Source organism: Erpetoichthys calabaricus, chromosome 1 (assembly GCF_900747795.2).
Source record: "Erpetoichthys calabaricus chromosome 1, fErpCal1.3, whole genome shotgun sequence".
In the NCBI taxonomy this organism is placed as follows: Eukaryota; Metazoa; Chordata; class Cladistia; order Polypteriformes; family Polypteridae; genus Erpetoichthys; species Erpetoichthys calabaricus.
Window position 1 is genome coordinate 180,283,652 of NC_041394.2, and position 14,148 is coordinate 180,297,799.

The 14,148-nt window shown below is 38.5% G+C and overlaps 1 protein-coding gene across 1 annotated transcript in view; it reads left to right on the plus strand.

Annotated features, from left to right (window-relative positions):
- The first annotated feature begins 5,710 nt into the window (after nucleotides 1–5,710).
- Nucleotides 5,711–14,148, plus strand: part of wash1 (WAS protein family homolog 1) — a 167,887-nt gene continuing 159,449 nt past the window's right edge. The window contains exon 1 of the mRNA XM_028809261.2: nucleotides 5,711–5,851. The gene's annotated coding sequence lies outside the window, so the exon portion shown is untranslated. The remainder of the gene's footprint in view (nucleotides 5,852–14,148) is intronic.

A 14,148-nucleotide genomic window follows, 5' to 3' on the forward strand; every position in this document is an offset into this window, starting at 1 on the left:
TGCAATGTTACTGTCTTGGTTGGCTTTTAAATAAAGTTTGGATTTGTTCAAATGTTCCTTTTTTCCCTCTGTGCTTAAAACTCATTTAAAAAGAGTGTTTTACAGCGATCGGGTTGTAATGCTATTAGCGTGAACTCCTGTAATGTTACTTTCTTGGTTGGCTTTTAAATAAAGTTCGGATTTGTTCAAATGTTCCTTTTTTCCCCCTGTGCTTAAAACTCATTTAAAAAAAGTGTTTATACAGCGATCGGATTGTAAGGCTATAGCTGCTGCAATGGTACAGAGAGAGAGAGAGGGGGCTCGAGTGCTGCTGAGAGAGAGGGCTTGCATGCTGCTGAGAGAGAGTGAGCCTGCGCTTGCAGCTGAGCAGGAAGCCTGGGTGTTTGTGTCAGTGTTATTCAATGTTTTTACATTAGTTTACTATTGCACTGTGCATTCTGTGGTGTAATTAACTATATTTGTGCTTAAAAATCTTTAAAAAATATATTTACATACAGTTCATATGGTCTGGAACAGATTAATTGTATTTACATACAATCCTATGGGGGAAATTGCTTCGGTTCATGACCAAATCAGTTTACGACCAGAGGTTTGGAACGAATTATGGCCGTGAACCGAGGTTCCACTGTATCTTGAAATGTATTTGAAATATCTCAAAATGCTCAGGAACTTATTTCAAGATAACTCGAATTGCATTTAAGATATCTTGAAATGCATTTCAGATATCTGAAAATGTACAGCATATCACTTCAAGATATCTTGAAATCTGTTTGAGATATTATACAATTCTTTTTAGATATCTTAAAATAGATGTATTTTTAGATATCTATAATTCAATTTGAGATATCTAAAATGCATTTCCAGATATCATAAAATGCATTTTAAGATATCTCTAAATGTTAATTTGGCTTGCCATAGTATATGTGATTGTGTCTGTTGCTATGAGAATAACCCGCTCTTTCAGCCCTAAACAATTCAAAGCACATTCAGAAAAAGAATAGATCACTCACACTCTGATACTGATTGACAACAAATTTGAGAGGCTAAGAAAAATAGCTTTCTATTCTTGTTATGCATTCATTTTATACACAGTGGTGCTGAAGGGTCCACTAGGATTCTATGATACAGTGCAACGAAATGGCAGTATTTCAGAATAACTTTTAAACTATATCCTTCAGATTGTAATCTATATTAATAAAATCATACTACTGTCCACCTGTCTTTTGAATGTTTTGTCTTTGTTTGATGTTATTTATCTGTTTTACACACTAAGAAACTCATTTCAACCCTTAGATTGCATCTTGTCTAATTGTTTGTCTGATTTTTGGCCAATCACACAAAACGGCTAAACCAATGTTCACAAAATTTTGCATGTAAGGTTGCTGTTGGTCCCACTTAAAATCCAGGCTACATTGCATTTCAAAAATTTCATTGAGAAGGATGGTTGTAATGGTGGGAGGGCCAAACATGCATGAAATTCTGCAAGCTCATTACTGTTGATACAACTTCAAATCTAGATACTAAGGCCTTTCAAAAGGTCCAGAGAGAAATAACATTTTACTGTCAAAGGAAGGGGACACAAAACCAAAACTTTCATGCTAAAACAGTTTAGCAGATGGTAATGCATTTAGTGTATCGTTTAGGTTTGACCCTACTTATAGTAGTACATGTCAATGATTCAGTGGAAACAATGAGTGGGGGTGGTGAGTGCGATGTGATGGAGGACCAACTCAAAAATCATACATCACTCAGAAATAGCTATGTCTACTTTTACAAAATGATGTATTTATTATTCATGCAATTTAAAATATAGCGTAGGCATCAAGGAGCTCCAGAAATTTAATTGTGGAAACATAATGGGAGAAGCAACACCACAAAATTATGCATTATTTCAAAACAGCTGAGTAGATATTGGTGAACTTTCATATACTGTATATATATTACAGTTACCCCAGGTTGACATATAGAATATATGAAGAGTTTCAAAAGTTTCATCATGAGTAGAGTTTCAGTAAAGGGAACAACTATATACCAACTTATATGCCATCTCAATGATTCAATTATTCTACAGTTTATTAATGAGAGATTAAACATCTATTTGTAAAACCAGTGTAAACCAGGCAATACAAATAAGTAACATACCTGGTTCCGACTCAGCAGGGGGTGTAAGAGTTGAATTTGAACCCTGGTCCAATGTGCACCTAACATGCGCCGAGTCTCATGTCCTTCTGCGCTTATGCTTATAGCCTGAAGCTATTATTTTATTATTCACTATGACAAATGCATTTTTAGTTATTTTATATATAAAATATTCTTAAAAGGAAAATGTTATATCTTAAGGTATAATCATTGTTCTATTGTTATGTGCTAAGTTTCCTGTTGATGGCAAACTTAGGAAACATATGGTTCAGAATAGAAAAATGAACATGTGTCCAGTTGTACTTTTTAACCCTTCTGAAAAGTTGCATGCTCTTAAGACACATCAATCAACCTAATTGCCGGGGTTGATTTCAGTTATTTAAGGTATCAATGTTTGTCATGTCCCTTTAGTAACTGGGTGTAACCAAACATGTTAAAAGTTTTCTGATTATGCAATGAATTGTATAAATATAGCGCAGAAGATGCTCTTTTCTTTGCAACACTTGCTAATAAGATATGTGGTTGCCTCTTGCAAGATTTAGATAAAGAATAATTATTGATGCTTTCTCCTGCCTGTGTTTTAATATAATCATATACAAAAAAAAAATTCTCGACTCATGACAGCAGAGAAATTTATTAGAGAGGTAGAGTGGATGACAGGTAAAACTAGGATTTCATCCAGCAATGACAAAAGGGTTAACATTTAAAAAACATAAACATTAGTTTCCTTACGTAACCCATTGTACAAATATACCTGGGCAACACTGGATACTTCAGTTAGTCCTAAATAATGTAGACAAGCAATTACAGTAAAAGGACCAAAGCAATGACTACATTATCATACTGTGACTGGGCAATACCTCTACAAAAATTAGACTTTAGGCATTAATATCACTTTCCCTTGCCTAACTACAGTGTGGATCAAAAATAGGTACAGAGTATTTATTCATTACTTCTTTTTATTTTACAGGTATTGAGAAGGTATACAGTACTGACCTTGTCATGTTTAATCTCTTAGGTGCTGAAAAGTGTCATCCATCAAGGTTGCAACATTCCTTGAATCTGTCCCCAACACTGTGACACATAGTAACACACAAATTCTGGTTAGCTTCAATGTTCAATAAATGATTGCAAGATGAACTCTTTCAAGATGTTCCCTGTGGCTTCTTGTCAAAAACCATCTCCTTTAACATGCCCCAGAAAAAGAAGTCCATAGGTACGTATGAATAAACACTGTATATCTACTTTTGGCTCATCCTGTATTTTATCAATCTTATTGCCTTTAGTTTTTAGAGCTGTACAGTAATAATTGTAAAGTATTCATAATTTTGATTTTCTCCACATTGCATATAAGAAGGAACAGTTTTTTTCAAGATGCTGTCATTCAAGCCCAAGTAGGAAGCATACAAATCTTGCACTACTAGTCTTCAGTTGCTTATCCAATTTTGGCTATTCCAGCATAGCACTGTATTGCACACTTAGCTGAAGGAACATTCTACCAAGCGTGGAAATAATTTATGTAATCTTTTCATTGCATTTGCACTGCTGTTAATGCCATTTGCTACTATAAAGAGAGAAAGAGAGAGTGCCCTACTTAATGTTTGGGAAAAGACACATTTTTCTTCAAATTACCCCTCTGATCCATAGTTTAAAATTACAAATCAAACAATTCAGATGTGGTTGAAGTGCACATTGCAGATTTTATTTAGGGGTATTTTGCACACATTTTGGTCACAGCATGTAAAAATAACAATACTCTTTACACATGGTCTCCTCCCTTTCAGGGCACCATAGCATTTGGGAATTACCAGTGGAAGGTTAATTGAAGCAGTCATATTTAGTACTTTGTTGCATATTCATTGCATGCAATGAATGCTTGAAGTCTGTGATTCATAGACATCACCAGGTTCAGCGGATCTTCTCTGGTGATGCTTTGCCAAACCACTATCGCAGCCATCTTCAGTTCCTCTTTGTTTTGGGAGCTTGTTCCCTTATGTTTTCTCTTCAGCATGTGGAAGGTATGCTTAATTGGATTTAATTCAGGTGACTGGCTTGGCCATTCAAGAATATTCCAATTTTTTTAACTGTGAAAAACTCCTGTGTTGCTTTAGCAGTATGTTTGGGATCATTATCTTGTTCTAGAATGAAGTACCGTCCAATGAGCTTGGAGGCATTTACTGGAATTTGAGCAGATAAAATGTTTCTGGACACCTCAAAATTCATTGTGTGACTTCTGTCACCAGTTACATCATAAATGAAGATAAGTGAACCAGTACCTATGGCAGCCACACTGTCCCTAATCGTAACACCCCCACCTCCATGTTTAACACATGACCTGGTATGCTTTAGATTTAGGGAAGTCTCCTTGTGGAGACTTTGCTTTTGCCATCACTCTGATACAGGTTCATCTCTGTCTCGTTTGTCCACAAGATCTTTTTCCAGAATTCTGCAGGGTCTTTTAAATACTTTTATGCAAAATACAATCTGGCCATCCTGCAGAGTCTTCTGAGAATAGTTGTCTCTATCACATACACATCTGCCTCCTGAAGACTGTTTCTGATCTGTCTGACAGATGTTTGGGACTTACTCTTTACCATAGAGAGGATTGTTCTGTCATCAGCAGTGGAGGTCTTACTTGGCCTACCAGTCCCTTTGAGATTACTCAACTCACCAGTGTGTTCTTTCGTCTTAATGATATTCCAGACAGTTGATTTAGGTAATCCTAAAGTTTTACCGATGTCTGGAATGGCTTTATTCTTATATCAAGCCTCGTGATCTTATTCCTGCATTAATGAAGCAATGAAACACACTTGAGTAATCACACACACCTGTGACTCCAGTTGTCCCAAACATTATGATGCCTTGAAATTGGGGACCATGTATAAAAACTGTTGTGATTTCTACGTTAAGTCTGAAATAAATCAAAGGGGTTAATTCAACCGGTAGACCCATGAAAAAATGCCTTTTGTAGCGGCTGGAAGCGCAGCGCCTCTATGAAGACACAATTCCCAGGCACAGCAGTGTAGGAGGAGGCGGGGTGATGACTGGAGAGGCAACAGTTATGTACAGTATATAGTTTGAACACGTTCAATACTAAACTCAGCAATTTTTGCCTGTATTAAGAAAACGTTATCTGGCGTGTTTTCTTCTCTCTTAGAGTGCGCTACACTTTGTTTCAAACATTATGGAGGGTACTGTACACAATAGTTTATGTACTGTACTGTAAATATATAATGAATTTATGAAATATGGTTTGCTGTTTCTGACAGAAAGATAATGTAAGCATGTATTACTTTTTATGAAACAAGCAAAAAATGAACAGAAACGTCTTAACATTATTCCGTTATTTTTTCTTAATGTATCCCTTATTTCCTCTTATCCAACTCGAAAAGGGTAGCATACTGCAAACGAATGGGTTCAAACATTTTGTACAATTTCTAGTTAATGGGCTGGAAATACATACCTTTATTAGTTCACTTGCGTTTCATTCATTTTCTAAAAGTACTTTTTGTATCTGGCTGCCGTGTCCTCGATGGTGCTGGCAGCTGCACGCGCTACTTTTTTGTTAATTTCGGTCCTGCGATTTGATGGTCGGCGCTAGGACCCAGTGAACGTGCAACCTTTTAGTCACGGGGCTTCGGAAAAACACAGAGGGACGAAGAAGAAAGTTTCAATGAATGTGAGGATTCCCGAAACCGTGCTCGACTGCCAGGTGAGTAGCCAGCATTGGCGAATTCGTATATGTCTTGGCTGAAACCCTGTTATTGCTGTTTTGTACCAATTATGGACCGTGTTGTCAGCGGCCTGTTAGTCTTCCGTAAGCATCGGATTTTCCTGGCTTTGCTAATCGTGATGATGCGCAAGGGCACAGTTGGAAGGGTACATGACAAATACAACCTTCTGTGGAGTTAACAGTATATTTATTATCTTAAAAATCGTGTGTGTGATAAAGCAAAGACACGCATCGTATGGTGTGAAATATCGTTTTTTTATTTACGGTATTTTGATAAAATACCTTTTTACACTTGTATAAAGTTGAAATAAATGTCCTTTGGATCAGGTGGAGAAGTCTGCATTATGTTCCTCGTTTATATAGACTTGAAGTGAGGCATTGTTTTGTTGGAGTCCAGGGTTTATTCCTTATCGTTCACAGGATTGTTGTCTCTGTGTCATATGACTTAAATGACAACTTTCACATCTGCATTCTTTTTATTAGTGCCTTTTCTTTGTACGTAGTATAATCAAATAAACAAAGAAAAACAGATTTTTTAGTGAAGAACAAAAAGTGCAATTCGATTGCTGAACTTAAATTTAAGTCACTTCCACTGTCGCCCACCTCCTATAAGAAGTAGTGTTAGAAATGCAGGACTTCAATTTTTCTGCCCTCAGGACCTTGTGTTCAGTAATAGTTTCTTGCCATTTTAATAGTTTTTTTTTCTTCGCTATCAATGTCTTTCTCGATGCACACTATCTGCAGTTGTATTCATCTTGCACTATAAATAATCAGTTATGACTACTTTTTCAGATTAACGTTTGCTATGAAAGGTACTGTATGCAGTGAACGTTGATTTACAGAAAGAGAGGTACTGTAAAGTCTTATTCATACTGTTAGCTGATTTACTTTTTTTTTTTTTTTTTAAACTAAAATAATCCTCAGATTACTACTTGCATTTACAGATGACAATTTTGGGCTGTTGAGAGCACCATAGCTTCAATGTAATGCAAATAGACAAATGAACCTAATTTAACTCAGTAAGTATACACTTGGGTGTCCTTTCATACTTACTGTGCTTCTTTGCAGGTATTACATTTTCAGAGTGCTGAGAGTATTTCCACATTGCTTTCTTTATGTCTTATTTCATTACTTAGGAATCTTAGGGTTGTTTTTGAGTAATTGTGAGCAGTGTGGTAGGGTGGTGAACAATTAAGAGTAATGATGAGGAACATTGGTGGATGGTTAGTTAGCATGTATGTATATGCTAATAGATGGCACCCTTCTTCTGAAGTACTGCAGAGGCTAAAGGTTTTTCTTTACATCCAGTTTGTTAATTGGAATTTGATTATTTTTGACAAACATGTATGTCATTAAATTTGAAGTAATTCTCATGCATTTGCCAAGCAACATCAAAAATTCCTTCCTGTATGTATTTGTGATTATTGAGAAAACATATGTTTAATATGTTATGTTTATTAATATATATTATATGTTTAATGTATGTTTTGGATTAGAGTGAATTAGTGGCCCTCTATCCTCAATTTTTTGGTCACATTTCTAAGTACTTCTTTAAAACCACTTATTCTAGGTATACATTAAAGGTTACAAATGGTACCAATTTATTTGATGAACACCCTTTTATTTGCAGTCTGTTATTAGTTAAAAACTGGCTCATAAAAATAATTAAGAACTAAGAATGTTATGAAGATATTGAACTAAATAAATTTTGAGAATAAATAATCTTCTGTAGCCAGAAATGTGTAAAAACAATAGGCATTTTTCAAGATTCCATAGAGGGTCAGTTGCAGTGTATCTGAGATAGTGCTGTACTAGCTGCAGATCAAGATTATGTAGTACAATACTGAGAGGAGACGATCCTCGGGTCTAAGTGCTGTTGTAGTGAACAGCAGAACAAGACAATACTAAGTTTAACTAATTCGCAGGTAGTTTTGTTATTGTTTTGTGTTTCTCAATTAACATCTCACCTTATCTCAATTAAGAACCTGCAGATGCATCTCTCATTTCCTCTCAATTTAACACTAGAATTACCAGATCCTACGAAAAAAACTTGTAGATCCATCCCACCTTAAAACACTTCGCACTTCTCCGTCAGCGTCTTTTGTCATTTAAATGTGTTGATAAGCAGCAAACAGCAAGCAGTCTGCTATCACATCCCCCCACCGGCACACAGTTTTCTCAGCTCAAGTCTGCTTACCTACTTGTCAGTTGCTTAGAGCTGTATAGAGTGAGAAGTCATGCAAAATGACACCTTTTATAAATACTATATCGTTATTTGGAACACTTGCATTTCATGTGTGTTCCATGTCTACAACGATCTATGCACAATAAACACATCGTTAAAACAGAAACGTTTTTCATGTTTTAGTAATAATTGACAAAATGTAGGCATGACGTGTATAATGTGTGAAGCCTGAATTCCAAATATCTTTAAACACTTTCACAAAAGAGAAAAAAGCGCATTTGTTCTGTTATATTTTTATAAGACTATAACTGAAGAAAAAGAAACCAGGTTAGTGCTGCTTGCTGTCCTGCCTTCTTGGGTAGTATACTGGTTAGAGCTGCCGACTCCAACTCATAAGGTTCTGGGTTCGAGTCTTAACGTTTTGAGTAGTAAGCTGTTCTTATTGTTAATATTATACAATAAAAGCATACATTTGATTTGCGACTGTAACAGCCGCTGTAAATGTATGTTTTTTAGTTTTACTTTATTTACTTATCTTCCTACAGCATAAAGTCACAAGTATACTGCAGAGCTTCCTCTGTTTTATCGTCAAGGGCATGCTCACAAATTACACGTATAATGCCACGAATGCTCACTCCCAATCAAGAGCTTCTGGGTTCGATGCTAGCAGCTTCTCAAGTTTACCGTTTTGAGTAGAGAGCTGCTGTTATTGTTAATATTATACAATAAAAACATACATTTGATTTACATCTGTAACAACCGCTGTAAATTTATAGTGCTTGTCAAAGTTAGCGTTCACACTCACCCCGATCTGACACTGCTGTTTTCAAATAAAGACGTGCTATAACCGAGGTGAACTCAGATCGGAGAAAACATAAGCCCTCCTTGCAAGAAATGTTGACTCACATAAAAGAACAACGCAGCTGCACCAGGCGTAAAGGCAAAAGTCCGGCGTCATCCTGCCAATCACCTGTCCTTCAAAGAAACAGCATGGCTTACAGAGCTCGCCAACGCTACACCGTCCAGATCTAAACACTAGTGTGGTGTATGTGCCCAAAAATAGTCTAACTGCATTCTCGTACCATTGCTCGCGTACTAAAGTGTCAGCAGGTATTTTTCGTGGCATTACATGTGTAATTTGTGAGCATGCCCTTGACGATCAAACAGAGTTCACTTGTGACTTTATGCTGTAGGAAGATAAGTAAATAAATCAGCTTGCATGTTATTTATTTGGATCAAATAAAGACGCGCTATAGCTATTTATCTATCCCCTTAGCTGTTTTTATATATATTATATAATAACAGTTATAAAGACACTTGTTCATGTTAATTGCAGTCTCAATTGTTAAAAATAATATTTTAAAAGAAGCATCCCACATGAAAATACAACGATCTGACTGACTGACAGTGCATACCACTTTATATGGTTAAAAAGAAAAAAAAAATAACACTTTCCAGCGGGGAATCGAACTCAGGTCTCTAAGGCGCAACAGGCCTGCTGCGCACTGATTGGCTGAGCAGTCTGTGTCAACTATCTGCGACTTAGTATGTATCGTGATCGTGATTTAGAGGGAATAAAAGTGAAAAAAAAACCAAACTTTTACAAGTCCTATAAATGTACACCGTGTGTTACAGACGCAAACCATGTGTATGTGTGTACTGTATAATATTAACAATAAGAGCAGCTCATTACTGAAAACAGCAAATATAGGAGGAAATCGGGATCGAACCGGGGACTCTTGATTACACCGGGGACGTTTGATTACAAGTCAGCAAATCTTACCACTTCTCTACGGAAACTGTTGTTTTTTCTTTAACCTTTTGTGAAAGTGTTTACTTGATCTTTGGACTTCAGGCTTCATATATTATATAGTTTATGCCTACATTTTGTCATTTACTACTAAAATATGAAAAATGTTTCTGTTTTAAAAATGTGTTTACACAGATTACTGTAGAAACGGAACAGACATGAAATGCGTGTGTTCCAAATAACAATCTATTATTTCCACTCTAAAACTCTAGCAGTTCAGTCACTCCCAGATAATCAAACAAGGCATGAGCTGGAAAAACTTAGTGAACGTTCTGCGACGGTGGGGGATGGAATAGCCGGTTGCTTGCTGGCTCGTCTTAATCGGCACATTTAGAAGACAAAAGAGAGGTGAGAACGGTTTTAAGGTGGGCTGGATCTACGAGTTTTTTTGTAGACTCTTGTAATTCTAGTGTTAAAGGGACAGAGCACAGTGAAAAAGCAAATCATCATGTAAGCTTAATAAAAATAATTGCAATCATTGAGTTATATAGCATTAGATCTAAATGAGTGTTGCTGTTGTCATTGGTAATGTTTTTTACATCAGTCACCTGAAAAGGCCATGAAATCTATGGAAAGTATATATAAAGTAAAAGCTAAACATTAGTAGAATTGTATGTGAAGCATAATTGTCTCCCTGCAAATCCTGGGTGGATGATGATCTACCATCGGGTTAACCTGAATACGCACCCTGGCATATTTGAGAAAAGCGCAATGCAGGTATTGTACCGAATTCACTCAAGCCACCAAATCATCACCCAAGCCAATAGGTATTATTTTATCTTTCTTTAGGTAAATATGTAACTGCTATTGATTACTTTTCTTACTATTAGGAGAGCGTATAGGTTTCGTAAGATCACATTTATTTGTATTGTGTGTGTTACCACATTGAGCGTCAGGTAACATTATTTGACTGTAGTTGCAACAGGATTTTAGTATGTTGATATCCCCCCTGACAAAATAATCCACCCCCTTACCTCCAGACTGGAAGATCAGAATCACTTCAGATTTAATCTTCTGTCACCAACTGATCTATAGATTATATGGTAGAAATTTCACTCCTGCCTAAAATTAGCTGTGTTGCAGCTACAGTCACGAAATGTTAATGTCTCACACTCTCTCCATACCAACAGCATTTGTCAGTTTCAGAGGTACATTGTGTGGTCTTCCCAGCAATACACGCATGCAGTTACCTGCATGTTGTATCACTGTCCCTAGATCTAATGAATGAGTGATCGGTGGTTTAAATTTCTGAGGGAGACCTACCCTGACTCATTTTATATTTATATGTGATGTTATAAAGTGTAAATATATGTTTTGACAACCTGGATCCTGTGGGGGTCTTAATCTGGTAATGCCATAGCTTTGTTTCTCAATTACGTAAGTAATAAAGTTTATACTTGTCATGCATTATGCCCCCAGTTTTTCCTAATAATCAAATTAAACAGTCACAAATTAAATCACGTTGCTGACTTCACAGTAGAGCACAGGTGCAAAATAAGACACAGAGAGAACTTCTATCACATCTAGAGAACAATTGCAAAGATACCTCCACGACACTGTGAATGAATACAGTATGGAGAAAACTAGCAGCATCTCTTAAAATGCATTGTCTGAATTTGTGTCCGAGCCATTTCTTAATTGGAGACACAGACTGTAAAAACAGTGCTAGAAGTGTTAGTCCTGAGTGTCACTCGGGTAATGGTATAAATGTGTCTCACATAAGAACTGAGGATTACTCGGGCTGTAAAAGTGCAAACAGCGTTCATGCCAAGTGTTACTCGAGCAATGGTATAGGCACATCTTCTCCTAGCCTCATAGTGGAGTCCCGTAAGAAATGCCTCTCATCAGCAGTGATGACAAATCAGGCAGTGAAATTGAAATGGTCATTGAAACTGAAAGTGATTCTGGTGAATCCAAAATCGACACGTGCAGTATGCTGTTCATATTATTATTATTTTTATTATACTTTCTACACTTCTGACTTAGTGACTCAGGCGCCGCCGAGAGTGGCAGCCTTTTCAGCAGCTCCGTGTACGACTTTATTTTTCTACTTTTATTTTTCTCTTTTTTATTGATCACTCCTATCACTTTATTTTATGTGGATTCGTTCCCTGGACACACTTACTTTTACAATGTGGGCATGGATTTTTACACGCCGAGACTCGTCTATTCAAGTACTCAACTTAGAGCGCTGAGAACAAATGCCAGTGCTGGTGTGGTTCCCTATTTACCCGACGAGGTAAGAAGGCGGTATCGTGGCAGCTGAGCCGGCACTAAGCAAAAAATGAAGCGGCTTGCAAGAAAGTGGCATTTTAAGCCCTCGGTGCCTTCTGTGATTCTGGGAAATGTGAACTCAATCTCAAATAAGATGACGAACTGGCTGTGCTGGTGAAAAATGTCAGAACCTACAGAGAATGCAGTTTGTTGTGCTTTTGCGAAACGTGGCTAACTTCCACCATCCCAGATGCTAACGTGGAGCTACCCGGGTTTAGCACAGTTAGTGTGGACAGAGATGCAAGTACCTGCGGGAAGCACAAAGGAGGAGGACTCGCTCTCTATGTTAATACACGGTGGTGTAACTCTGGACATGTTAACGTCAAAGTCTCCACTTGCTGCAGGGACATCGAACTGTTGGCTGTAAGTTTGCGTCCCTATTACTTGCCCAGAGAGTTTGGACACGTCATTGTGGTCATCGTTTACATCCCTCCTTGGGCGGACATGGAGACAGTGAGTGACATCATCCATTCTGCTGTTGCTAAGTTACAAACGCAGCACCCTGAGGCGCTTGTGCTAATCGCTGGAGACTTTAACCATGTGACGCTGGTCAAAACATTACCTGCCTTCTCCCAGTATGTGGACTGTAACACCCGGGGAAATAAGACTATTGATTTACTGTATGCAAACGTTAAAGATGCATACAGTGCCACCCCTCTGCCTGCGCTTGGGAAAGCAGATCATAACCTGGTTCTGCTTCAGCCTCACTACAAACCAAGAGTGAGGGTTCTACCTACAACCACACGTTCATTCAGGAAGTGGTCCCCGGAGGCAGAGAAGGCTCTGAGAGAATGCTTTGGAACTACAGACTGGGATATCCTGCGGGGATCACATAGTGAGAACATTGAGGAGGTTGTTGACTGCACTACCGACTACATCAACTTCTGTATGGAAATTGTAGTTCCCGTAAGAACTGTACGCTGCTATGCTAACAACAAGCCATGGATTACAAGTGACATCAAGGGCCTTTTGAACCAGAAGAAAAGGGCTTTTAAAGGCGGTGATCAGCATGAGCTCAAGCGCGTGCAGAAGGAACTCCGAGTCCAGCTCAGGGCGGCGAAGGAGCAGTACAGGAGAAAGCTGGAGCAGAAGTTGCAGAATAACAGCATGAAGGAAGTGTGGGATGGGATGAAGATCATCAGTGGCTGCAGCTCGAAGTGGGGTGCCACCATCGAGAGAGACGTGAAGAGAGCAAACCAAATGAACAACTTCTTTAACAGGTTTGACCACCCTAACCCCACTCTCACTCTCACCTCGGAGTACTGCACCCTCCACACATCCTTCTGTTGATAATAGCATAGGAGAGACATCCCCACCCACAATTACAACAGCGCAGGTGAGCAGAGAGCTGAGGAGACTTCGTGCCAGCAAAGCAGCGGGTCCAGATGGAGTATCGCCACGACTGCTGAAGGTGTGTGCATTGGAGCTGGAGGGTCCTCTACAGCGCATCTTCAACCTGAGCCTGGAACAGGGGAGAGTCCTGAGGCTTTGGAAAACATCTTGCATCACCACAGCCCCAAAGGTATCACGACCTAGTGAGCTGAATGACTTCTGGCCTGTTGCTCTGACATCACATGTGATGAAGACCATGGAGAGGCTGCTGCTTCACCACCTGAGGCCACAGGTTCAACATGCCCTCGACCCTCTGCAGTTTGCATATCAGGAGAAGGTGGGAGTAGAGGATGCCATCATCTATATGCTACACCGATCCCTCTCCCACTTGGACAGAGGCAGTGGTGCTGTAAGAATTATGTTTCTAGACTTCTCTAGCGCCTTCAACACCATCCAACCTCTGCTCCTTAGGGACAAGCTGACAGAGATGGGAGTAGATTCATACCTGGTGGCATAGATTGTGGACTATCTTAAAGACAGACCTCAGTATATGCGTCTTGGGAACTGCACGTCTGACGTTGTGGTCAGCAACACAGGAGTGCCACAGGGGACTGTACTTTCTCCGGTCCTGTTCAGCCTATATACATTGGACTTCCAATACAACTCGGAGTCCTG